Here is a 27,053-nt window from a genome sequence, read left to right as displayed (position 1 = left end):
AAAACAAGAATATCTGAAGCACCTATCTTGAGAGGACCAAATTGGAAACTCCCTTTCCATATTTCTACAGATGCTTCAGATACAGCTCTAGGGGCTATATTGGGACAAAAAGATTTAGTTCCTTATGCCATTTACTATACCAGTAAAATTTAACTCCTACGTAGTTGAACTATACTGTGACTGAAAAAGAGTTCTTAGCTGTTGTTCATGCAATCAATAAGTTTAGACATTATATAACAGGCTATGAAACTTTTATTCATACTGATCATTCTACAATTAGATATCTAATGAACAAACCCATTACTAATGGCAGAGTTACAAGGTGGCTCTTACTTTTACAAGAATTCAATATTAATGTGTTAGATAGACTAGGGAAACAAAACACAGTAGCTGATTTCTTGTCTAGGATTCAGAATACTAAAGAAGATTCTCTTGTAGAGGACAAGTTTCCTGATGAATATTTATTTGCAGTAACTACTAAGACTCCTTGGTATGCAGATATAGCTAACTATTTGGTTATAGGGAAACTACTTCCACATTTATTTCCTAGTGAAAGAAGAAAGATTATTCGGGAGAGTTCAAAATATTCATGGATTTCTAACGAATTGTTTAAAACAGGGCCGGGCTTTGTGATCAGAAGATGTGTTAGGAAGATTAAATGCCTGATATTCTCAAAGCATACCATGATGAACCATGCGGCGGACACCTTGCTGACAAAAAGACAGTTTATAAAATCCTCTCTTTAGGATATTATTGGCCATCCCTCTTCAAAGGTGCAAAACAATATGTCAAAAGGTGTGACAGTTGCCAAAGAGTAGGGAAACCTACCCTTTCAAATGAAATGCCATTACAACCACAGGTACTCATCGAACCCTTTGAAAAATGGGCTTTAGATTTTATTGGACCTATTAACCCACCATCTAAACAAAGAAAGTATATATTGGTATGTATTGATTATGTCACTAAATGGGTAGAAGCCAAAGCATTATTTTATGCTACTGAGCATGTAGTTGTTAGTTTTATTTATGCGGATATTTTTACTCGCTTTGGTGTTCCAAGAGAAATTGTGACAGATCAGGGAGGAAAATTCACATCCAAACTGGTGGAGAAGCTGATGGAAGAGTACAAGGTCAAGCACAAAAAATCTACTCTTTACCATCCGCAAGCAAATGGTCAAGTGGAGTCTACAAACAAAATTCTTGAAGGCATCATTACCAAGATTGTTCATCTACACAGAAGAGATTGGGCAGAAAGGCTTCCTGAAGCCTTATGGGCCTACAGAACTACATGGAGGAATACAACAAGACATTCTCCTTATGAGCTTGTTTATGGGAAAGATGTCCTGCTCCCCATTGAGTTCCAAGTTAAAACTTTCAAGATGGCAGTTCAGTTGGGAATGGATCTATCAGAAGCCCAAAAGCATAGAATGGAACAATTGAATGAGCTCGATGAGATCAGACAAGAAGCAATCCTAAAAACTGATCTAGTTCAATATCAAAGAGCTAATTGGCATGACAAATACATCAAGGAGAAAAAGTTTCAAGAAGGAGATTGGGCATTGCTATTTGATTCCAAGTTTAAAGATTTCAAAGGTAAATTTCAAACTCATTGGCTTGGGCCATATGAGATTGACAAAATCTTTAGCAATGGAGCGGTAAGAATCAAAACCATTGATAAACATCAAACTCCTCTTATTGTGAATGGCCACAGATTAAAGATCTATCATAAGCCACTCTCAAAGGAGGAATTTGTAAAAATCTTTCAAGATAATTCTGCAATAAGGCTGGTGAAGAAGAATCCTTCTTCTCCACCAGCCTCGTCTTTGTTCTTTTCTATTTCAAAATAAAAATAAAAATGTATAAGCCTGAAAACCAATCACTGATTGGCAGTCTTATATAGAAAATACAGGGTGAAAAATAGAAACTTCTGACGCCCTATATTTTCCAAAAAAATCTTTCCCCATTTTATTCATAGTTTCATGTCATTTCACTCCATTTCATCTCATTTCATTTCATTATCTCATTTCGCCAATAAAATTCCTTTCATGACCAATTTTCATATATCATTCACTCAGTCATCATTCATTTCCATCCATCTCCATTCAGTCATATGTTTACTGTGTCAGTTTCCACAGTTAGAAACTGATTCCGTAGCTAACACTCTGTTATTTAGCACTGACAGTCAGATGATAGCCAAATAATGATGAGAGCCAAGTGCAGGTATGACAAAGGAAAATATTTTGAAGATATAAAGCACCAACAAGAAGCAGCTAATCAAAGGTTAATGGACGAAAGTGGCAAAACTTCCAAGGTATGTGCAAGATTTATTTCAAATAGCATTTTAAAAAGCACATTCTATATAGCTATGAAACCACGGCTCCATTATATGTAATGATTAGCATTGATAGCCTCCATAACCGCTCCATGACCTTTACATGATTCCTCCACGAACCTTGCATTAATTATTAACGGCCTTATGATCCGCCCTCGAATTTAACTCGTGTTTATTTGTATGTTGGCATTCCACCTACTGAACCGGGTAATTATGAGGACATAATCTATTTGATCACGGCTCTGTCCTGCCGCACATTCCGCAGCCATTTTGAGAACATGCTCACGCTTATTTCACAGTCGTCTATCTCAAAAGCTAAGCTCACTCTATTCCCATACTATCTCGATTGTTATTTCTGGCCTGTTTACACTCCCGTGAACTCATTCTCATTACTTGTTCTCTGCTATTTCGTTTATGACTACTGGTTTTTCTCCACAAACCTTTGCCATTCCCGGCTAACACAGTCGTTTCACCTCCGTCAATCCATTATTCACTCAGACTATTTTAAGCAGGGGGTAGGAATGGGTCTTTTGCTAAGAGCAAAACCGGAAGAGCCCAAATTCATGGAGGGGTATCCCTAATTGAAAAACATACTAAGGAAGGCACGATGGCTACAGTTCATCCAAAAATTCAGAGGATACAACAAAGAGTTATGAAGACATTTGCGAGGTCTTTTAATGGCGTGGAAGTTGAGGTTGGAGATCTTAAATTTTCAGTTACAGAGGCATCTATGACTGCAGCAACGAAACTCCCACAGGAGGGGGAACGGTGGTTCAAAAACAAAAGCTTTGATGAGAGGGCCTCGAGGGTTATCCTACGCAATCTAGGTATGGATATAACTATTTTCAAACGTGGAATCCCTAGCTTTGCTTTAGAAGAAAAGTGGGCTAGTTTATTATTGATAGTCCAGAAGTTTATTACATGTGAGGGACGGTTCGGGTCCATGTATATGTACCACACCCAGTTGCTAACGAATTTTCTAGAAAATCAAACCATCAATTTTCCTTACTTTTTATTGAATAGTTTGAAAAAGATGTCCATAACTGTACAAAAGAATCTGGAGGACATAGAACCCCACCTGTACCATCACAGCCTTGTGAAAATTTTGATTGAAAAATAGTTAAAGGAAAAGAAGGACACCTGGGAACAGTTTTTGGTTAGAAACTTCTTTCAAGATCCACCTGAAACACCCGAGAGTAGCTCAACAAGGAAAAGTAGGAGAAGGAAAACAAGTGTGAGAATTCAGGACACTCCTACTAACATAGCTAAAGAAACTAATAAGGAAGAAAAGCTGCCAGAAAGTAGGAAGGAAAGAACTGAGGATAGGAAGCAAAGAAAATTAAAGGGGAAAAGAAACATTGAAGCTGTCTATCAAACCCCAGAACCTTCCTCAGAAGAGGACCACCAAATACTTTCTGAAAGACTAGTTTATCTTCAGGAACAATCAGCTACAACAAAGAGGAAAGGGAAAGAAAAATAGAGTGCGGAGAGAGAAGACACTAGCTCACAAAATTTAAGGAGGAGCTCCAGACTTAAAAGAAAACTAAGGAAAGTACAAACTAAAGGGCCCCACTTCACTGATTTAGAAGGGGAAACACCGGAACAAGCTCCAACAATCCCTCCTGGCTGTGGCCCACACCATACTCCTATTCCTCAACCAGATTTTGAGATTAGTCCTTCTCAGCCAGATCTTGAGATCAGTCCTTCTCAACCAGATTTTGGGGATAGCCCAAGGAAGACTACACCTGAGATAGATCCAACCCAGCAAGAAATGTATGATTATATTGAAACGTTGGAGAAAATTGCCACAAATCAAGGCACGTCATCTGCCCAACCTAATACAGCTTAGGAAGCTCTAATCTGATCGCTAAAACAGGGAGTTTTTGAGCTGGAGGTCCTAAATAGACACATCAAAAGAGAAAATGAAACATTGAGAGAACAAAGCAGGTTGGATAAGATTATTCACAACAACACCATGTTGCATCTTGGGCTGTGGCAGAAGAAAAATAGAAAATTGAAGAAAAAGAGCAGGAGGTTGAGCAGAGCTCTCATCAACCTCAAATTCAACTGCCTAATGAGGAAGTCGAGGATGACAGTGGTCCTAAGAAAGAAGAAAAGAACGCTGGATGTGTTGGCAAAGATCTCAGAACACATGAACTGAAGGGAGGATGGTCAAAGTTTTGGTTGCATGGGGACATGCAACACCTTCACAATGGGGGTATGTTGAGCTCCGAAACTACATCTCTCCTACACATTTTCCTAGACTTTTTCCCCTCACCAGTACCTCATAAGCTATCAAAGATCATTGCATATTGATTCTAAAAGAGCATTTAAGTGGTTTTCTAACTATGTTTTTGTGTTTGATATTTGAATTAGATTTTTCTCATTAGCTGCGGAATGAAGCCACTTTTCGCAGTTGTTTTTGTTATTCTCTAGGTTGCAGGTGTCATCAAGCAAAACGAGGCACGTGGGTAGTTTAGGAATGATCTGGACATGGATAAGGTCCTATTGGTTTAGCCGGATTCATAAAAGAAAGCCGTGGTGAAACGGTGGTCAAATGAAGGAGTCCTACGGCAACAGGTCTCTGTTTTTCAACACGTGAAGGGTCCGAGGCCATTCCTAGATCTCTGGGTTCATTTTGAAAGCTGTAGACTACCTCCACGACACAAATCCAACAGCTATCTTTGATAGATTGAATGATCTCGGCAACCATCATGCTAAACTCACGGATGCTGTCTTTTTACGTGTCCTCTGTTGAAGGTGTTTCATAAGAAAACAGTTATGTAATTTCCCTTATAAATAACGCGTTTGCAAACACATAGAGCTAGTTAGTTTTTGATGTCGTTTTGCTGTTAATCATTGTACTGTGCCGTGAACTGGTCCTGCTGTTGTAACGAGAGGAGTCTTCCTTTGTTTTGCAATATAACAAGACTCTATTTTATATGACTATGTGAGCGTAATTCCATACTGATAGCATGTTGACTAAGGCAGTGCAGAGGGCCCCTGCATGCTGAGGTTTTGTTTTCTTTATTGCTGTAAAGTTTTTATGTATTGTATCCTTGTTTCCATTGTACATATTTCATAATTTGTTCACCTGTGTATATTTCATAAGATAGTTATGATGTTAATGTTACAATCCTGTACATGATTTTTCAAGCATTGCATATTGTTGCTAACACTGATCAGTGTGTGTTTCAGGATAGGCTAGGCCCAGGAATTTTCATATAATTTTTATGATAACTAGTGACATGAGATTAGCCTCTCTGCTGACTTTACTTTTCTTAGCTTTTCAATTTTAGTTATGCTTTGATATTAGTTTTATTCATTTTATTTATCAGTTAGTTTAGATATCAAATTCCTCATATCATTGATGTTATCTCTAGAGCCATAGCTTAGACTACTTGGCGAGCTATCAGACTATGAATGATGTGATTTGATTTTAGCTTTATTTTTCTGCAATTAGATATCAAATTCCTCATATCATTGACGTTATCTCCAGAGCCATAGCTTAGACTACTTGGCGAGCTATCGGACTATGAATGATATGATCTGATTTTAGCTTTATTTTTCTGCAATTAGATATCAATTCCTCATATTATTGACATTATCTCCAGAGTCATAGCTTGGACTACTTGGCAAGCTATCAGACTATAAATGAAGTGAATTGATTTTACTTTTATTATTTTGCAGTTTTTGATTTGTTTGAGTGCAATAACTTAACTCATTTTTCTTTCTGTATTTAGATAAGTAGCAGAGATAGTGATTTCATGATCAGTAGTTCATTATTTGTTTGATTTGAATAGCAGCACATTTCCATTCTTGTTCAAATATTAATTTCATCACTAATATGTTTTAAGACCTTCTGAAGTGTTAAGTTCTAGAAATCATTATAGAGGACACAATTGCCTTAAAATCTATACCCAAACATGCCTTCTAAAAGTATTCTTAAAACTTAGGAATATGATTATCATTTGCATTAGGAGATAAACCAAAACAAGATAAAATTGATAAAAAGTAAGAAAGAGGCTGTCTTGCACATATAGTGCGCCACATTTCATCAGTTTACGACTCCCGAATTGATAATTAATGTAGCAATTTAGGACATACTAAATTGACTAAACAGGTATTTGACAAGAATTTCCCTAAATTGTCCCTATTCCTACGAGGCATGAAAGGAAATGTTTTTGGGTTGGTTTTTGTAAGATTTTTTATTTTTTATTTTTTAAAGCTAGAAAGTACTCTGCAGAAAGGAAATTGCTGATTGAATGAAAAACCACTAAGAAGAAAAACTACTTGTTGAATTGAAATTCTACTTGCAAAATGAAATTACTGATTGAAGGAAGACTACTGAAAAAAAAAGACTACTTGCTGAATTGAAATTCTACTTGCAGAATGAAAATGAAAGAAGATAATGACAACTGAAAGAAAGGAAGAAACTAGATTACTTTTGCAGAAATAAACTAATGGAAGAAAATTGGAGACTAGAAATAGAATAAAGCAATAATCACATTCTACTTAGACACCTTCCCGGAAATGACGCCAAAAATTGATGAGCCTAGGTATTGCAACAAGAATGCTGCAACTCCCAGGGCTACCAACTTTACTTATCAACCTAGGGTTCGTACAAAATTGGAGGTGACAGTGCTATATGCACAAGTAAAAGTGAAGGTACTGCCTGTTGTCACTGCTCATCTGGCAAGCGACCCTAGGGGTTCCAAGCCAGACTTCTATAGGGTTATAAGAAGCTTAATTCTTTGATGGAAGAAGAGCAAATCTATTCTAAGAGAGAGCTACTCTACTGTAGTAATGAAGAAAACAACATGTAATGCTAAACCACACCATAACTTAATTAACCAATTAAACAACTATGCTAAGAAAAATTGCTAAATCAATCACTAACCTAATGTTGCTATCTAAGTTGCATAGGTAAATAGCATCAAACTATACTAAGGTGTAAGAAAAAAAACTTAAGCTAAATCGGTTTTCAAGTGGAAGAGCAATCAGAGGTCAAAATCAGTGAAAGGAGGACGCAAGGAAGCAGTAGTGCATAAGAACTATTGGATCAGCCAACGAACAGAAGATGAACGGTGGAGATCTTATTGCGAAGGCTTAAGTGACTAGATGGATGAACAGGGTGAACGTACAGGATGAACGACTGAGGTCTTACCACGGAGGTTAAGTGGATATATGGATGAATCCGACGAACGAATAGGATGAACGCCAAAGATCTTAATGCAGAGATTAAGTCAAGATATGGACAAACAAGATTAATCTAAAGGTGGACAATGGAGATTGTATCGCGGGAAAAAGAAACGTGCGGAAATGATGGAGTGGGTTTTGAAGGCGGTAAGTAGTTTCTCGTGCGCCCTCAAGGCTGTAAGATGTATTTTGAAATTTCATGCGATTAGCCTAACTGCATGACACATAGAACAAGAAAACAACTTTTTTAGCATGCTCTCGAGTGGATAACGGTCGTGCAAGAATCCACTTGAGATTGCATGATAACCATTAGATCAGGCTAGACAGATCAATAGTGGAGATCGGCCAAGCTAGTTGGCGATTAGGTGACGCAATAGCCGTTGGATCAAGCAAGGCAGATCGACGGTAGGTGTTTAAGGTGCATAAAGTGTTGAGGTGATGCGATAGCCGTTGGATCAGGCGAGGCAGATCGACAGTGGGGATTTAAAGCACATAAAGTAGGTGGAAGACTTCATGCGAGGTGGCATTTGGATAAACTAATGAATCAGACGGTGATTGGGCAAGTTTTTTGTGGATCATACGGCGAGGAAAAGATGCATGAAGAACATACTAAAGGAGGTTTCAAATGAAAACGACAAAAAAACCAGTGAGGGTGAACAAGTAACTGCATCAAACAAAAAACTCCATAGCTCATGCGAGAACTAGAAACCTGTGTTTTTGGGGTTGCTAAAGGGTCTCTTCCTCAAGTCATGGTCCCAAAGGGAGGAGGTGAGGCCGAGACACCTGCGGACAACCTTGTGGTGATCTTTTCCTCCTAGCTAACCTATGAATTGAAAGAAGGCACAAATGGAAGTAAATGAAATCACAACCGATCTACTCTACACTACTGTAAGCGGAATGTAGCTACTCAAGCAAATGAACAGTTAAACCATAAATCTACGCTATACTGCTGTAATGAAATTGAAACTACTTAAGAAAATGAACAGAAAACCAGGAAGCTACTTAAGCAAATGAACAGAACTAGAAAGCTACTTAAGCAAATGAACAGAACTAGAAAGCTACTTAAGCAAATGAACAGAACATAAATCTATGCTACTTAAGCAAATGAACAATGAAAACCAGGAATCTATGCTAGCATACATGTACAGTAAAGAGGAGTTTTTGCTGCTTGGGTTGGGCCCTAACCCAAGAGCTTCAACCCTCTGAGTTAACTCAAAGCTGGCTCAAAGTGAAACTCATTCTCATTATCAAAACCATGGATTACATAACAAACTGTCACAAATCTTGCAGCTCAGAAATAAAGTAGAGTTTTACAAAAAGGATCTAAGTCCTACTGAGGTCCTAAGCCTCTCTACTTATACATCTGAAGTCTCCAACAACTTCCTTCCCATTAGGGAGGCTTGGCTCCCCACTCAAGATAAACTGGTTTCTGTCACTTTCACTTTCTCAGCTGTCTTTTAGTCCTCATGATTTGTTTGTTTGCACTCCAAGCTAATGGAGGAATATTTGAATGGAGGGGTAGTAAATGAGGAGGATTTGCCTCCTATAATTCCTCTCCCTTGTTCCATTCGAGTTTTTACCAAGGTATTTGCCACATTTCCTTGATTTTATCCTTTATTCCTGCATTACATGCACATTAGACCACAAAACAAAATATCCAACTCTAACTCATCTCATAAACAAAATATAATCAAAAGTACGTAATAATTTGTGAGAATAGTTGGTTTGACTAAGCTAGGAGGTGAATTAAGGCCAATTAAGGCCCTTATAATTACCCAATGATGAGGCTCATCAGTTTGTATGGTCAAAAAGCTGTCAAGAGGTCGTGGACACCCTGAAGGACAAATTAACCACTACACCGATTCTCTAAGGACCAAATTGGGCCCTTCCTTTTCATATACATGTTAATGCCTCACACAAAGCCATAGGATCAGGTCTAGGCCAGATAGATGAAAAATTGCCTTATGTTATTTACTTTATCAGTAAGAATCTATCAAAGGCTAAACTGAACTACATAGTAATCGAAAAGGAGCTCCTGGCTGTTGTGCATTCATTGAAAATTTTTAGATATTACATTATGGTTATCAAACATTTGTACATACTGACCATGTTGCAATCAAATATTTAATGAATAAACCTGATGTGAATGCCCGAATTATTAGATGGTTACTTTTATTACAGCAGTTTGATCTAACTATTGTTGATAAGCCTAGCAAGGAAAATGTTGTTGCATATTTTTTGTCCAGATTAACTTTTCCTGCAGGTGAGGAAGGAATGGTTGATGATCAATTACCAAATGAACACTTATTCACCATTTCAGTTCTCTCTCCATGGTTTGCTGACATAGCAAACTATTTGGTATTTGCACAGTTCCCACCGAATTTGTCCTCCAAAGAGAAAAGCAAGATTGTGAGGAAGAGCGCCCCATTCACTTGGATTGGGGGCAACCTCTTCAAACTAGGACCGGATCAAATTTTGAGAAGATGTATTAGGGAGGAGGAAGTCCTTGAAATCCTTCTAACCTGTCATGATGGGCCTTGTGGAGGTCACTTTGCAACAAAGAGGACAACATTCAAGGTGTTACAAGTTGGTTATTATTGGCCCACTCTTCATCAAGATGTGAAAAGATATACTAGTCAGTTTGATCGGTGCCAAAGGATGGGAAAGCCTACTCCAAGGGATGAAATGCCTCTACAACATCAAGTGACTTTTGAGCCATTTGACAAGTGGGGCATGGATTTAATTGGGCCTATTGAACCTTCTTCCAAGAAAAAGCAGTATATCATTGTGTGCATTGACTATTTGACTAAGTGGAATGACACCAAGACAATCAAGGCAACAACAGAGGAGAAGGTGGCTGAGTTCTTAATGGATAATGTATTCTAAAAGTTTGGGTACCCTAGAGAACTGGTCACTAATCAAGGCCTCCAATTTACCTCCAACATGATTGAAGACTTGTTAAGCCAGCACAAGATTAAGCATAGAACCTCCACTCCCTATTACGCACAAGCTAATGGGCAAGTGGATGTGACCAACAAAGCGCTGGAGGGCATTCTAACCAAAGTAGTTAGTAGTAGCATAAATGATTGGGCATATAGACTAGTTGAGGCCACCTAGGCCTATAATACCACCTAGAAGACCACCGCTGGATTCACACCCTATGAGCTAGTCTATGGGTAGAAGGTCATGTTGTCCATTAAATTTGAGTATAATACATTGAGGATGGAAGCCCAACTAGATCTAGATCTCAACAGTGCACAAAAAGAGAGATTGCTCCAGTTGAATGGTTTAGATGAGTTCAGAATGCAGGCCCTCCTACACACAGAGGTAACTCAAATTCAAAGGAAGATCTAGCATGATAAGGACATCAAGGATAAGCAATTTCAAGAAGGTGATTGGGCTTTGTTATGTGATTCCAGATATAAAGAATTTAAGAGCAAGTAAAGGACTAGATGGTTAGGGCCTTATGTTATAGAGAGATGTCATGATAATGGTTTAGTGCAGATCATAACCATAGATGTAGAGTCATTCCTTTACTTGATAATGGGCACAGATTGAAAGTTTATAAAAGGCTATTATCAAAGCAAGAGTTCATAGATGGTATCAACAAAACAGTGATGGTGGTGGAGCAAGTCTCAACTCTTGCCTCATCAAGTCAATGAGAAAAGAAAAAAAAAAGAAAATAAGGAGACTTAGGTGAAAACCTCCATGAGGTGCCTGAGTCCCACTATTGGGTTGAAAACCTCTTGAGGCGTCCCAATGGTGTCAAAAAAAAAAGAGAAATAAAAAGATATCTGGGTGAAAACCTCTCTTGAGGGGCCCAGGGAAAGCAACTAGGATGAAGACCTCTTGGAGGTAGACTAGTTTTTTTCAAAAAAAAAAAAGAGAAAAGAAAAATATGAAAATCTTGTTTGCAAGTCAGCAGGAGGACGATCAGAGCAGCAATGGAGAATAAAAAGGGACCTATTCAGCTCATATTTTTATTTATTCATTCATTATCCTTCACCATTCCACCATTCCTTTCATTTTTTCACTCATTTTCCTTAGTTTGCAGGGGTTCTGTGTTTTCTACAGGATTCCGTGTAAACCTACAGGATCCCTTGAAAACCTATAGGATGATCCAGTAGGAATTACAATGGCTTGGGAATCTTAAAGGAAGTAACCATAGGGAAAGGAAATGACCTTCCCATGTCAATCAAAATAAATTTCTACATCACCATCTCATTACCATACCTCTCTCCACCTTGATCACCCCTGCATTCATCATGAAAAAAATCAGTTTTCGTTTTTTTTTTTACAGTTTTAAAGAAAAAACACAAAGAAAAAAGGATGAGACAGAGAGTAAGGGGAACAACACTTGAAGGTTATTTTTCATTATTCACAAACCCCTGAACCTCCTCTCTGTCCATGTTCATCATCCTCAGGTCCTAGCAGTAGAATATGATTAAGATTTTTGAGGGAAAAGCAACTACAGGACATCCTGTAGCAGCCTATCCCACCAAACAGAAATCATAGGTTGCAGCAAGTTTCAAGCATGGAGATCCAATGGCAGAAGAAGCTCCTCTAGAGCAGCAACAAAATCTTCTTCCTCAACTCCAAGTACTTTCACATTAAGAAAATCATCAAAGGAAAATATATAAAAAAGAGGGAGAAATCACATGCAACCAACATATAACAAACACCTCATTTCTTCAACAAACTACAACAAGATATTGTTACCACAGGTAAGTATCTCTATTCACTCTCTCATTTGCATAATGTAATAAAAAGGTGTAAAAATTTTGAACGAGTTGGTTTATAAGCGAAAGGTGGGCAGTTAATTTGGCCACCTTCGTTCAGTCAATGAGGACAAAATAGTTAGTCCTCACACATTGGTAGCATTCAAGTTAAAGAAAAGGAGGATGAGGTAAAAAGTAGTTAAGACTATGGATGCCCAAAGTGGGAGTTGATTACAAGGTGAGGGGAATGATGATGTGGTATTGGGGACCAACAGTCCAAAAATAGAAATTCATACCTCAGCTGCCAACACACCACCTCACTCAACTCAACCATAAGAGGAAATAAATGTTGATCCCCATGCATACATGCATTCATCTTCTCGAGGCTCACTCTAGCAAAGTCACTCTCAGACCTCAAGCAACCTACAAGAGAGGGAAACTTCATTTTTTCCTACGCAGGACCTCCTATAGGATCCTATAGGAAATCCTACAGGATCCCACAGGAATCCTACAGGATACAGTCAGGCAGTCTACAGGATTGGCAGTGAGAAATTTCAGAGGAGGAAACACATGGGTTGGCTACATCAAGCATTGTAAGGAGGTAGGCTCTACATTTCCTCCCATTTTTCCAAGAGAAAGGAACAAATAATCTTCTAGTTTGATTGAAATTGATAGTTGTATAAGAGAATTGTATCCACAGAAAATTCAGTCCCATTTCCTTCTTCATTAAAATTTTGTATCATACATATCTGCTCCTCCATTCACCAGACAAAATGACAGGGGGGTTTAATAGAAGGGATCCCATCAACACTATGAGGATTCACTAACATCCTCTTGTGCTAGAAATATTCACAAGGCATAATTGGATGGGGTACTTTGAGAAATTGAGGGGGTATGATGATGAAGTAGCCATAGATTTTGCTCTCTCCCTCATTCCACTGACCAGGACCCATGCCTATGTTATGGTAAGAGGCCTCTCCATAGATCTTACCCCTGAACTCATAAGCAGAACTACCACACATCCCTTAGGAGTGACTTGGAGAAAGGAAGACAAGGGAAATAGCCAAATTGCAAAGAAGAAATTCTTTCTAGAGGGAGAGAAGGCCATGGAAGACAAGAATGCAGTGAGAAGAGCAAGACTACCATACCCCTGGAATGAAATAAGCTACCACCTTATAAAATACATATCATGTGAAGGTAGGTATAGTGTGGTATATGGATACCACTTTATGCTTCTCAAAGAATTGAGGTTTGGAGCAGATACACCTCCTCACCATAGACTCAACATACCCTACTTACTTCTTCAATCCCTGATAGATATGAGCATAAAAGAGAAGGAAGGAAACTACCAGCAGCTGGCCCATCATGGGTTAATTATAATCATCATACAAGATTCCGTCCACAACCTTAGAATTCATATCACATGGGAAATTTTCAAAGACATGCATATAGAGGAGGATATAAATGCCCTTGAATATGACAAGAGCCCTACTGCCAATGAAAGGGATGAAGAAGAGACTAAAACAGATGAAGAAGAAGCAGAGAGGAATGAAGAGGAAATATATGAGGAAGAAGAGGAGGAGAAAGAGAAGGAAAGTGGTGAAGAAACCAAGGAAGATGCCAAGGAGGAAACTGATAAAGAAGGTGAGGATCTAGAGGGAGAAGAAGATGAGAAAGATAAAGGTGAAAAGGGTAATGGAAAAGAGGAAATAGAGGACAAGGAGGAGTCACCCAGGGTGTCTCCAGAACCCACCGAGAGAGAGGTAGTAGCTTCCCTCACTACCCTTAGCACCCTATCAAACAAAAAGGCAAAAGACAAAGACAAACACCATTATACTTAAGAACAAGAAAGAGTACAAGGATAAGGCAGGGAAAACCTCAAACTCCCACAAAGGTTCCCATTGTTATTGAAGACTCACCTAAACAACAGGAAAAGATGGCTTCTCTTATTAAAACTCAAGGAGAAGGATCCTCAGTACAAACCTCAAGTCTCCTATTACTTATGAGAGAAGGCATGCGACTAGATCTGCCTCATCCAAGGGAAAAGACATCCTATAGGATACACATCATGACCTACAGGAAGCAGAGGAAATCCTACAGGAAACTCTGCTAACCCTATAGGAAACTCAGAAATTGGATAAGGAAGGGAGTATGTAGCAAGAAACAAAGAGAGAGGCCCCAGAGCTAAGGGAACCTAGTCCTCAACCTAACCTTGACTCCTACAATAGATTTATTAAAGGGGATAGGGTCATTCCATAAAAAATTTCCATCCCATTATTCTTTGAGCTTGAGAAAGAAAGATCCAGAACACATAGATGGATGTATATTTCCAAGTCCAAGGGAGTGGAGGACATAAGTCACATGGAGGAGAAGCTCAAAGAGATGGGAAAAGAACTAAGAAGCTTGAGGGATAGAGAGGCCATAATGAAAACTCAGTTGGAGGCAGAAAATGCATGGTTGAAAGGACAACTGCAAGAAAAAGAGAATCAATTGGCAACCATGGCCAATCTATCTCTAGAAGCAATCCAGTGCAGGATTCCAACTAAGTCTTATGCATTATACCTTAGGGAACAATGGATGCAGTTCCAAATCAAGACCCTAGCACAAAGAGGAACTATGCCATTCTAGGATTATAGATAGTTCATTGATATTTGTGATCAAAGCACATTGGAGGATAGGGCTAAGATGTCTAAGTTCTACTTGCATAACATGGCCTTGACAGATCTGAATGTATGGGACCCTAATTCAAAACTAGGGGATTTATAGTTGATGGCCTTGGCATCATGGATGAACCATGAGGAAGCAAGGGCTACAAAAATGAAGAAGATATTGGCAAGGGAACAAACATAACCTCTCAATATAAGAGCTGAGCAGTCAAATCCAATGGCTATCATCAACACACATAATTTAATTGTAAATGATCCTCAACTTGCACCCAGGTATCTTGCTGCCCAAGAGAAAGCAATTACACATTTTGAGGATATGTTCAGGATGTTAGGGGATGACAACATGCAAGCTTGCCAATGGATATGGAATACTCTGCCATACATTTTGAAAATCCAAGAGTACTATTCTCTCAAAGAATGAGAGAAGCACTGAACAAGACACCCATGTACAAGCAAACCATACAAAAGCTCAAAGTCAATTGGATTGGCTTGAGACTCAGTCCACCACTTCTATTGGGGATGTTAGAAGGAAGGAAGGAAGAGGAAGAAAGAAAGAAGTGGGAGGAGAAAGAAAGGAATGCAGGATTCTATGCACAAGAAGAGGAAACCACAACAAAAGCATGGGATGTCAGGGAGGCCACTGGGGCTATGAAAGATATGGATAGTGATTTAGTTGCTCATAGGATGAGCAACACTTTCAGTAGGGGGGTGATGATGAGCCTCATCATTGGGTAACTATATGGACCTTAATTCACCTCCTAGCTTAGTCAAATCAACTCTTCTCATAATTTATTACATGTTTTGATTATATTTTGTTTAATGAGATGAGTCAGAGTGAGATATTATGCCTAGTGGACTAATGTGCATTAAATGTAGGTTTGTGAGAGAAAATTATGGAATTTTGGAAAGATTAAAGGCTGAAACTCAAATGGGACAAGGAAGAGATATTGTAGGAGGTAAATCCTCCTCATTTACTCCTCCCTCATTTAATTATTCCTCCATCAATCACACTAGCTCGGAGTATAAGCAACCAAGTCACGAAGATCAAAAGGCAGCCGAGTAAGTGATAGTCAAAGAGTTAGTTAATCTCAAGTTTGGGAGCCAAACCTCCCTAGATTTAAGGAAGTCATTGGAGACTTCAGTTGTATAAATAAAGAGGCCTAGATCCTCATTAGGATTCGAATTTTTGTTGTAAAAACACTAGTTATTTTTTAGCTCCAGACTAGTGGAAGATGTTGCTATGTAGTTTTCTATTTTGATTATGAGAATGAGCTTCTTCTTGATCCAGTACCGAGTTAACTCAGAGGGCTGAAGATCTTGGGTTAAGGGCCCAACCCTAGCAACAAAGGCTCCTCTTCTTGTATATGTATACTTAGATTAATTTCATAGATTCATGGTTAAATTGTCCTTAGAAGTATCTCATTGCAAGTAGTGTAGATTTGATTAGTTTGCTTCCATTTGTGCTTTACTTCAGTAGTAGTTTATAAGGGATAAAAGGAGCATCAAAAAGGTGTAAGTAGCTATCTTGGCCTCACCTCTTCCTTTAGGGATCATGATTTGAGGAAAGGACCCCTATGCATCCCCAAAAAGACAGAATTCTACTTTCTCATAGAATTTGGAGTTCACTATACTTGAACCAACATTTGATCAGTTTGTAAGTGTAGGATTTAATTACCATTTCTTCCATATTCATTCTTACAGTAGATCTCATCAATGATTTCATCTTGTTCCGCAAGTTTTCCTCATGCATGAAGTAGACAACTAGCTCATTAAACTCTGTTTTTCTAGCTTATTGAAATTCTTCTTGTTTACATGATTTTTGGGCAAATATCAATGTTTGATGCAGTGTAGGTGTTTCAGAAGAAAAGAGAGATATCATAGTCAGTAACCTCCTCCCAACTTCATCCATCCATGATCATTCCTTGCTTTCACTAAGACCCTCACCAATTTCATCATTTTTCAAGGAAACTTCTCCAAGCATGTTGAGCAAATCCAACCATCTCCCAACCTTGGTTTTGAGTGATCCTAGGAATTTTCTCACTCCATTCCATCCACCAACCACATTCCCTAAGCCTTCCATCACCTTAAGCACCCATTGTTTTTCTCTTGGCTGTATCCTGTAGAAATACAGAGAATCCTGTAGGTTTCTAGGACATCTTGGAGGTTTTCCTGTAGTGGCCTGTTTTGAGGCTGAATTGAGGGAAAATCTCTAGAAAGCCACACAAAGTGACCTAAGGGTCTCCCAAACCTTCCAACCATCCACCAGCATCCCTAAGCCACCTGCCACATCACCAAAAGAGATTAGCTTTCACACTTGTCTTTCCATAAAAAAAATAAATAAATAAAATAAATAAATAAATAAATAAAATAAAAAAAAATTATTCCAGTCATTTACATGCACAGTAGTAATGTCTGATGTTTTTAACTTCCATGCTTAGGACAATAGAATTTAATACATGTTAGCTTGGAATTCTTGTAAAGCATAGTCTCTTAGCAATTAGGTAGGAAATGGTGTGTTTTAGCATTAGATTTCGGTCTTTTTCCTTACTGCAGTAGAAGCTTTCTCTTGTAGATTTATCTTTGTCTCATCAAGAACCAAGCTTCCTCTGAATCCATATAACTTTAGCTTGAAAAACCCTAGTGGTCTCTTGCCAGTTGAACAATGAGAAAAGGCAGAACCATTACTGTCACTTGTGTATACAACACTGTCACCTCCAAGTTTGTATGAACCTCGGATTGATAAAGTAAAGTTGGTAGCCCCAGGAGTTGTAGCATTCTTGCTACAATATTGGTGCTCATCAATAACCTGCTTCTCTTTGAAAGAAAATTAATAGAAAGGACCTACCAAGCTTTAAAAAAAATGTCTTGTAATTATGTCTTATATTTTTTTATTTACTCATATATGTAGTAATTATGTATTGTAAGTTCAATCAACTAGGTAAGTACCAAGTCAAAGACATGAATGTATATATTGAGCCTCTTATCGATGAATTAGTGGACTTATGGAATGACATCAATATTTATGATATCTCTAGACTAGTAGATGAACAATGGAATTTGAATTCCATGCAATGCTTGTATGGAAAATTCACGATGCCCTGGGGCTAACACATTTTTGTGGTATGTCATAGTGTTACCCTGCACTTTAATACTGTTTAATTTTATGAAGTTCATTTCATGTACATTTTTAAAATAGTCCCTTGATTATACATACTTATAATAATTGATATAAAAATCATCCCATCTCTTGCAGATCTTCAAACAAAGGGTAAATTTGCTAGTCTAGTTTGTGGTCCTAAGGTTAAATATCTTCATTCAAGAAGCTTAGGAAAGGAGGTGTTTAATGAGTACAGGCACTTCATTTCTAATAACCATAGGTATCGAAGTACCAAAAAACGTATTTTTAATGTGAAATAAGAGATTGGATTAAGACCATGGAGAATGACACCTCGTGCATGGAGTTTGCAATATGAAAGACTAGTCTCTCAAGGTATGGATCAAATTGTTTATGTATCAATATGCATGATCTGTTTCGATTATTTTATATTTTTATGGTATTTTCTTATTTGTACTAATTGACAGGTTATATTGTTGTTATAATATATTTAACTATATATGATTCAATTTGTAGGTCGTCGAGGCATTAATAACAGGGCACTTCCATGAGGAATGAAAATTTATCCCGAGCAATTCAATAGACTCCCCTACTAGGAGCATCTAGAAATTATTCATTAGTTTGATACAATGCAGATCGAGAAGAATGTAACAGATACCTTATGGCGAATCTTAGATGGAAGGAGAGATAAAGAATTTTTTTTTAAGATTTGTAATGACATTAAGGAGGGAAATCATGAAATGAAAAGTCTGATTCATTCAAATAGTGATGGAGATGGCCAAAATATAAGCACGCTTCCATTGTTATTGATAAAAAAACAAAACAAGGATGTTAAAGAGGTTATTGAAAAAAATAAATTTCCAACTGGATTTTTTTCAAACATAAAGAATATCATAATAAAGAAAGGTGAATTAGGTGGGGCAAAAACTCATGATTGACATACGTTCATTAAGGTAATTACTTTGGTGTATATATTTGTACACATGTGAAACAACTTGTTAGTGTTTCCTTTTTGTACTAATTTGGGAATAAATAACAATTGATTATTATTTTTGTTACAATATGTTATACATTTATCTCTCCCATGCTTAAAATGCAGTGAGAAAATCTCAGTTTGACTTTACCTTGGTCAAACTAGAGAAAATTCGGATTTCTATTTCAGCAAAATTCCTGGAGGTATTTAACTAAGGTGACGTGGAATTTGTCACTCAGTTAACTCAGTTAATTCGAGTTGGGGAAGGTTGAGTTCAATTTAGTGTGTTTGATTGCTAATTTGTAGCAATCTATTTCAGTTAATTTGAGTTATTGTCAATTTAAATAGTTCTAATTTCCATATTCCAACATGTACAGGTGGTGCATGCAGTTAGAGGAAGTACCTAAGTTAGTTGCACAATTCCATGGTGTGAAATTCCTAAAAAATAGGGGCAATTTCCCAAGGGAACAATGCAAGGAAATTGGAGATTGGAGGGCTTGAAAATTGGCTAAGTGTTGGCTAGAGTCAGTTAGTCAGGCAAAGGGATAGACTGTACACTTGCAAGGTGTGCTCAGGCTTGAGCAAGCATATGTATTTCATCTCTATTCTCTAATTAATGCAATATAGATAGTAAGGGGTTTTGAACAATTACTTTCCCCTAGATAAATATTTTTTCATGTGTGATGTTTCCTTTTGCATGCCTATGATTCTTGTTTTAGATGGTGAATTAACTTCTGCTTATAAGTATAGTAGCTTCAAGTCTTATGATTTAGTAATTTTCATGAGTATTACAGAACTTCATCCAAGGGTGAGGATGAGGAGAGTTGTGCCTTGGATGGAAAGGAAAATAAAGGGAAAGGGATGAAATCCCAATCCAAAGCAGAATCTAGTCAAGGGGGCAAGAAGAAGGACTTGTCCAGGAAAAAGTGCTTTCATTGTCATGAATTCAGGCACTAGGCCACGAAGGGTGCACACAATATTATAAGAAAGAAGACCTCAGGAGGAGCAACAGGTGAAGCTTTGGCTTCACAGTTTGAGCTTGATTTTACTCTCATTGCATGCATGGCCAACACAGTGATGGGAAGTGTGTGGTATCTCGACATCGGTGCCTCGTTCCATATGACGGGGAATAGAGATTTTTTCAGTGATTTGGAGGAGAAGGATCTCTAGATGCATATCGAGATGGGAGATGATAGAAGGTAGAATGTGACCAGGATTAGTATAGTCACCTTTCAGAGGGAGTCAGGCTCCCCTCTCAGACTTAAGGATGTGATGTTTATTTCGGATCTAAAGAAAAATATCATCTTCGTAGCAGTGTTGGAATACCATGGTTACGATGTGATCTTAAGCAAAGGAAAGGAATTCTTGAGAAACATTTCCATGGGATAGGTGAAGCAGATAGGGGTTCATGTGAAGAACCTCTACAAGCTAGGTGTGGAGGATTGTGTTGCATTGAGCACAAAGGCGGAGAAGGTGCATAGTCACAATGTCGACGAACTTTGGCATAGAAGACTTGGTCATTTGGATCATGGAACTTTGAATATAATGCAACAGATTACCACAGGCCTCCCTAAAGGAGAACTAGAGAAGTAGGATACATGCAAAGGGTGTACCTTAGGGAAGTACACAAAAGCTACTTTCCATGATCGGGATAGCAGAGCACATGCAGTCCTTGAAAGGATCCACTCTGATGTCTATGGACCTTTCTCGACAACCTCCACTGCCAGAACAAGTATTTTGTCATCTTTACTGATTACTATTCATGGAAGTGTTGGATCTTCTTCATGCAGAAGAAGGATGAGACTTTCTCCAAGTTCTTAGAGTTCAAGGCATTGGTGGAGAAAGAAACGAGCAAGAAGGTGAAGGTTCTCAGGAGCGATAATAGAGGTGAGTACATGTTGAATGAGTTTAAAATTTTTTGTGTAAAAGAAGGCATTTGACAAGAGTTGACAACACCCCACAACCCACAGTAGAATGGGGTGGTTGAGAGGAAGAATTGTATCATTGTGGGAGTAGCACAGGTGATGTTTCATGACTAAAGGCTACCTCTACACTTGTGGGCTGAAGCATACAACACAATGGTCTATATGCAGAAATGGAGTCCTCATCAGATTCTTGGAATGACCACACTAAAGGAGGGTTTCTCAGGAAGGAAGTTAGATGTGTCACATTTCAGGATCTTTGGAGCCTTTGTCTATTTCCATGTCTCCAAATAATCAAGGAAGAATCTAGAGCCGACAATAGAGTTGGGGGTATTTTTGGGTTACACATAAACTCTCACAACTACTATGTGTATTTGTCATCCCTGGGAATGAAAATTGTGCAAAGGGATGCCAAATTTGATGAAGATAAAGCGATGTGGTGCTCTCTTGAGAGGGAGCTTCAGATCCCACCATAGGAGGAGCTTTTAGCTCCAAAGGAGGAGCCTCATGATGTTGTGGAGAAACCATAAGTTGAGGAGAAGAGAGTGGAGACAACAACTCAAGCAGAATCATCCAAAGAAGGAAGGAAGAGAACCAGAGAAGTTGAGAGACTCGTGCAGGATGTGAGGGAGAATGTGGGTGTTCCATCAAATCAGTGTAGGAAGAGAAGGTCACCAAATCTGTGCACTAACTACATGACTCTAATGACTAAGCTAGTAGAGACAGAGCCATCCTCCTTCGAGGAAGCAGTTGAGCAACCTATATGGGTTGATGCAATGGTGGAGGAGTACAAATGCATTATGAAGAACATTGTTTGGGAAGTGGTCCCAAGACCAACAGATAATTAGTTGTGGGTTTGAGATGGATCTTCAAGGTGAAGCATGAAGGAGGCAAAAGCATATAAAAGTACAAGGCCATATTTGTGGTGAAGGGGTACTCTCAAGAGGAGGGGATTGACTATGAGGAGACCTTTGCTCTTATAGAAAGTTACTCATCCATCATATCAATCCTTGCTTTGGTTGCACATATGGGGCAGAATATCCACCAGATGGATCTGAAAACAAAATTCCTCAATGGAGTTATTGAGGAGGAGGTGTATATCAAGCAACCAGAATGCTTCAAGACTTTTTATCAAGAGTCCCATGTGTGCAGACTCAAGTGAGAATTGTATGGTATCAAGCAAGCACCCCGCACTTAGTACACAACAATCGATAACTATCTCACCGATTTGGGCTTAATGCAAACCTCTATCATAATTTGGTAGAAGGTAAATTGTTGATTATTTTTTTATATGTTGATGACTTGATCCTGAATAGTGATGAGAAGTTGATCAGATCTTGCAAGGAGGACCTTGCAAGAGAGTTTGAGATGAAGGACATGGGTCTCATGCACTACTTCCTTGGATTAGAAGTATGGCAAGGTGATGGGAAATTGTTTGTCTATTAGGGCAAGTATTCCAACGAGATACTTCAAACGTTCTACATGGATAGGTGAAAACCAATGGAGACTCCTCTAATGACAAATTGGAGGAAAGAGGATGCCACTATTTACCAACAGTTGGTGGGTTCACTCATGTATCTTGTGAACACACTACCAAACATGTGTTATGCAGTCAACCAGCTAAGTCAAATTATGTTTAGGCAAACCAAACTGTTTTGGAGGGCGGCTAAGTATGCTCTACAGTACCTCAGAGGAACAAACCAGTTTGAAATTTGGTACAAATGGACAAAGGGAGTGAAGTTGTGTGGCTTCACAGATGCAGATTGGGCAGGAATTCCATCAGACCAGAAGAGTGCATTAGGTGGAATTTTTAGTTTGGGTTTGCAATGGTTTCTTTGTACAACAGGAAGCAGAGATTAGTGGTACTTAGCTCAGCAGAAGGAAAATACATATCTGCAAGTCAAGCAGTCAACCGACTAAGTCAATTTATGGTTAGGCTAACCGAACTATTTTGGAAGGCGGCTAAGCATGCTCTACAGTACCTCAGAGGAACAACCCAGTTTGGAATTTGGTACAAATGGACAAAGGGAGTGAAATCGTGTGGCTTCACAGATGCAGATTAGGCGGGAATTCCATCAAACTAGAAGAGTACATCAAGTGGAATTTTTAGTTCGGGTCCGCAATAGTTTTTTGGTACAACAAGAAGTAGAGATCAGTGGTACTTAGCTTAGTAGAATCATACTACATATACACAAGTCAAGCAGCATGTGAGGTGATCTGGATGAGAAAGATAAATGTTGCCTTGTTTGGTCATATGATGGATCCTACTGTGATTTATTGTGATAATTAGAGTTGTATCAAACTCTTTGAAAATCCTATTTTTCATGATTGATCCAAGCATATTGATATTTGGTATCACCATCTATGAGATTGTGTGCAGAGGCAGATTATGTTGTTGCAGCACATTCCAACAGAGGAACAAGATGTTGATATTTTGACAAAGGCATGGTCAAGGGGGAAGTTCGATTTCCATAGGTGTAGGATAGGGGTGGTTGATAATACCTTTCTTGCAGAGAGGGGGTGTTGAAAATGCAACAAGAAAATATCAGTTTGAATTTGCCTTGGTAAAACTAGAGAAAATTTGAATTTCTGTTTCAACAGAATTTTTGGAGGTAGTTAATTAAGGTGACATGGCACTTGTGACTCAGTTAATTCGACTTGGGGAAGCTTGAGTTTAGTTCAGTTTGTTTGATTTCTAATTTGCAACAATCTATTTTAGTTAATTTGATTTATTGTCAGTTTAACTAGTTCTAACTGTTAGAAGAACTAGTGGAGGTAAAGTTATGGAAGTGGAAATTCAACCACACTCAGTGATCAACTAGTTAACTGATCAATCAACCCAAAATAATTGTTGCATGTAGAGAATTAGAGTTAACAAGTTGAGATGGAGATTCCAAGGTAGTGTACTATCAGTTTTAGCATATTCCAATGTGTACAGGTGGTGCATGTAGTTAGAGGAAGGACCTAAGGTAATTGTGCAATTATGTGGTGTGAAATTCCTAAAAAATAGGGGCAATTTCCCAAGGGAACAATGTAAGGAAATAGGAGCTTGGAGGGCTTGAAAATTAGCTAAGTGCTGGATAGATTCAGTCAATCACACGGAGGGATAGACTGTACACTTGCAGGGTGTGTTCAGGCTTGAGAAAGCATATGTATTTCTTCTCTATTCTTTGATTAATGAAATATAGATAGTAAGGGGTTTTGAGCAGTTGATTTCCCCTAGATAAATCTTTGTGCATGTGTGATGTTTCCTTTTTCATGTCTATGATTCTTGTTTTAGATGGTGAATTAACTTCCAGTAGAGTAGCTTCAAGTATTGTGATTTAGTAAATTTCATGAGCAATATTGAATCTACACATTAATTTCTATATCCCAGACAAATTTGACAACAATTCCAAACAAGTTATATATGATATTTCAAAATACATGAGGTAATTGGAGATTTATGTGCAAAGTGTAATTTGTTCAATAATTTATTGTACAACTTATATTTGATTGCATGTGCTTTACTTGCCATCATGTACTATATACTTTTCTGTTGAAACCTGCGATTTGCTTGCACAATTTGTAGATGGTTTTCATCTAAATAAATCGATAAAGAAGATATAAAGTATTGGAGGAAACAAATTCCTCGTCTAATGTGTGAAATGAAAAAGTATCTACCTTCGACATTTTTCAATGCACAAGAACACTACCTCATACACCAAGTCAAGGAGATTGAAAAGTGTGGACCTATACACACAAGATCCATGTGGATGGTTGAGAGGCACTTAAAATCACTGAAGGCTTTGGTCAGACAAAGAGCACGTCCTGAGGGTTCTATGGTAGAGGGATATATGGTATATCAAACCATGGTTTATATTCGTCAATATAGTCTTGAAATAAGAAAAAGTATTAATATATTGGATAACATTTGGGATGTCAACTCCATGGAAAAATTTGAAGGGGAGCACCTATTGGGGAAATGTAGAATGAAGAAAGTGAGATGTAAGTAGATAGTTGAGATTTATAGCACATTTGACCCTTTTTTATATGTATATCGTACTTGTTTAAGTTTTAGTCTTCTTGCATAATCCATTATTATGAAGGTACTACATGGTAACTAATTATATAAATATGATTTTTTTATTTTTATTTTTTTTAATACAATCAGTTGAGAGTGGGATGCAATACATTCATACATTGTGAACAATCTTGATTAGATGAAGGTATGGATTGAACAAGATAATAATGGTAGGTTATCATGGTATGGTATGTCTACATTGTTAAAAGAAGCTCAACGTAGTGGAGATACCAATCTTACACATAGGGAAATTGATTTTTCATATGGTTTAAAAGATTATTAGGTAAACATATTCACCCATACTAAGTTTTTTTTCCCAATTATATTAATGCATATGCCATGTTTTTTTTCTTAATTTGCAAATTTTCCAAGCATAAATATGTTTATAAATTTACGAAACACATTTTTTATGTGTTTGAAATATTTTAGTTGAAACACCACAACAAAACGTGGTGCGATGGCTGTAAATTTCACATCAAAAGGTTGGTTGAAAAGATGAAAACTTTTGATAGTGGGATAACTACAGTATTTCAGGATATCAATGTTGCTTACAGAGGTGATAAACATCCAAAAGTCTCTGATAATTGATAATATGGGTATCTACATGATATACTTGAGTATGACTTTGAATCCTTCAAAATATTTATGTTTGATGTCAAATGGTTTAGGCTACGAATCCATGAATGTGACCCTGATAGAATTGTTACTGAGCATGTTAATAAATTTACCATGGTTGATACAAGGAATCTTGATCTAGAATCAAATTCCTATGTTATTCCAAGCCAATATGAACATGTATTTTACGTAGAGGCTCCAGGTAAAGCGGGTTGGCCATATGTTGTTAGATGTGATCCAAGAGGAAGGTCGGTAAAGTATAATGTAGTGGAAGAACTAGATGAAATTGAAGAAGATGATGATGTAGAGGAGTAGGGGTTTTATGTGTCAAGCGAATACATCAAAGAATTTCAAGGATACAATAATCAAGACAATGTTAATTTGGATGAACAAGATGATACTTTTGAGGTTGTGTTGGATGAAGAACCTGAAGAAGTTGAACCAAATGTAAAAGAGCATGTTCTGGATGATGATATAGATGATGATGATGATGTTGATATGGTGAATCCTTTGAACATGAATTTTGATCTGGATGATACAAATGATGAGTTGTATGAGGAATAATATCAATGATATCAAAATGTTTAAATGTACGCGGTATGTATTTATATGTTTTCAGTTGGTTTGATCTCTTTCATTCACCTTAAATTTGCATTTTCCTAGTTTTTATGTTTGATTGTTACTGTGTTTCTTTCAATTATATTATAGTAGATAGATTGGGTATCAGGGAATTGTGAGTGATGTAAGGAGTGGGTAGGGGGCATATGAGCTTCCACCTTCACGTGGTTTACCTTGAAACAAATAGTAGCTAAGTTTAGGTTTATACCACCATTTCCAATTTTAACTTTGGTTTGTCTAATAATTTCCAAGGTTTTCCATTTACTAATTAGTAGAAATTATGCTTTGACCCCACATAGAGTGACTTGTGAATGGGTCTAAAGACAAACCTAAGTTCAAATCAAGGTCATTGTCGTCAACATCGACACCACCCTCATCATCATTGTCGTCATTATCATCGTCATCATTATCATCATCGTCATCATCATCAACATCATGAACATCGTCATCGTCATTGTCGTCATCATCAGCATTTGCATGTTTTATTATGCCAATGAGGAAAATTGATAAATAATTTGAAAAAGAAAGGATAACAATAAGAAAAAATGGAACCATATCATCATTCTTGTTATCGTGAAGTCGATAAGAAAGATAAGAAAGTGCAACACAACATCTTCACTTCTATAATAATGATAATGAATGAATAAATGAATGTATTTCACTAATGCATAATCCTTACTTATAGGTAGAGGATAGGTTGATAAAATCAACCTTGATCATTAGATGAGGTAATGCTAGACACAGTCAATCATGATCCCCCTTTCTATGTTAAGTTAACCAAAGTTACATTCATTTAAGGTAAGGTGGGATTTATACCCAACACTTAGTATGGC

This window comes from Pinus tabuliformis, chromosome 5_1 (assembly GCF_031772625.1).
Source record: "Pinus tabuliformis cultivar Carrire ecotype Pingquan chromosome 5_1, CPIR1, whole genome shotgun sequence".
Taxonomy (NCBI): Eukaryota; Viridiplantae; Streptophyta; class Pinopsida; order Pinales; family Pinaceae; genus Pinus; species Pinus tabuliformis.
The sequence above is the reverse complement of the archived record's forward strand: the minus strand, read 5'-3'. Positions refer to the sequence as shown.